Source organism: Aplysia californica, unplaced genomic scaffold (genome assembly GCF_000002075.1).
Source record: "Aplysia californica isolate F4 #8 unplaced genomic scaffold, AplCal3.0 scaffold01383, whole genome shotgun sequence".
In the NCBI taxonomy this organism is placed as follows: Eukaryota; Metazoa; Mollusca; class Gastropoda; order Aplysiida; family Aplysiidae; genus Aplysia; species Aplysia californica.
Genome location: NW_004798653.1, coordinates 59,861 through 61,062, shown reverse-complemented (window position 1 = coordinate 61,062; position 1,202 = coordinate 59,861). Strand labels below are relative to the sequence as shown.

Below are 1,202 nucleotides of genomic sequence, written 5' to 3'. Positions count from 1 at the left end.
CACACACACACACAAACACACTCTCTCTGTCCCTCCCTATCTCTGTCTCTCTCTGTCTCCCTGTCTCTCTCTCTCTGTCTGTCTCTCTCTCTCTCTCTCTCTCTCTCTCTCTCTCTCTCCCTCTCCCTCTCCATCTCTCTCCTTCCCCTCTCTCACTCTTTGTTTGGCTTCCGCTCTCTTTCTATCTCCACGTTCCCCGAAAAACCTCAGACGCCACATTGTACTGTGCATCGTAGTGCTGACGAAAAGTATACTGTATTGTTCAAATACTTTACTTTTTCTTTAGGCCTAGGCTTCTTGTTCACCCTCTGTTGCCGTTAACTGTCGAGGGGAGAAACAGTTTTCTGTTGTAGGCCACCTCCCCAGCTCTTTCAAAGAGTAAAGTAGGCTATTAGCCTAATCCAAATGTTTATTTTTTTTAAAATCACATTTTGTCACCATTTTTCTCTGTTGTTGGACATAGGCAGTAATTATAAAACAAAAACATCATCATTTAAAAGAATTTCGAATGATCATTAAAAAGAAGGGGGGAAAAAAAGTTGGGCTCGTCCGGGATTTGAACCCGGGACCTCTCGCACCCTAAGCGAGAATCATACCCCTAGACCAACGAGCCGATATGTGCGCGCAGCCCTGTTTCATTCACACCGACAAAGCAACCTGCCGTGTGTCTTCACGTTGCGTTGCAGCTGGTGGAGTCTGAGAGGGGCTGAGGAGATCCCGGGAACTATGATTTATTTAGGTCAAGTAGCTGACCTTGGTCCAAGGACGAACAAGACCGACGATTATTATAGCGCTCTCAGCAGATTAGCGGGTGAGATAATGATAGCATGGTTTCGCTATGTCTCTCTAACTGGCTGGCGTTGTTGTTATTTGTTTGTTTTTTAAACTCTATTTATTTAAATAGAGGCTCAATTGTAAAGGCCACGGCTAAAACAGCTCCTGGACATGGATGGCTGGTGCCTCTATAAATAAATGATTGATGATGGTTGTAAAGGCCACCTGTCCATGACAATCACATGTGCAAATGACTGCTTCCCACATTCTCTGAGGATCCTAAGAACTTTGATTTATTTATTTAGGTCGAGTAGTTGGCTTTGATCATGATCTGAGGCGAGCAAGGCCAATGATTAGCGCTTTCAGCACATTAGCATGATTTGTGTCTCTGTCATGCTTGTGATGGAGTTGTTTTTTTTAGAATATTT

The 1,202-nt window shown here is 43.9% G+C and overlaps 1 non-coding gene across 1 annotated transcript; it reads right to left on the bottom strand.

Moving 5' to 3' along the window:
- Window positions 1–541: 541 nt before the first annotated feature.
- On the bottom strand, window positions 542–613 carry TRNAP-AGG. Its single transcript has one exon. It is a non-coding gene; the product is annotated as a tRNA-Pro (tRNA).
- Window positions 614–1,202: the final 589 nt, after the last annotated feature.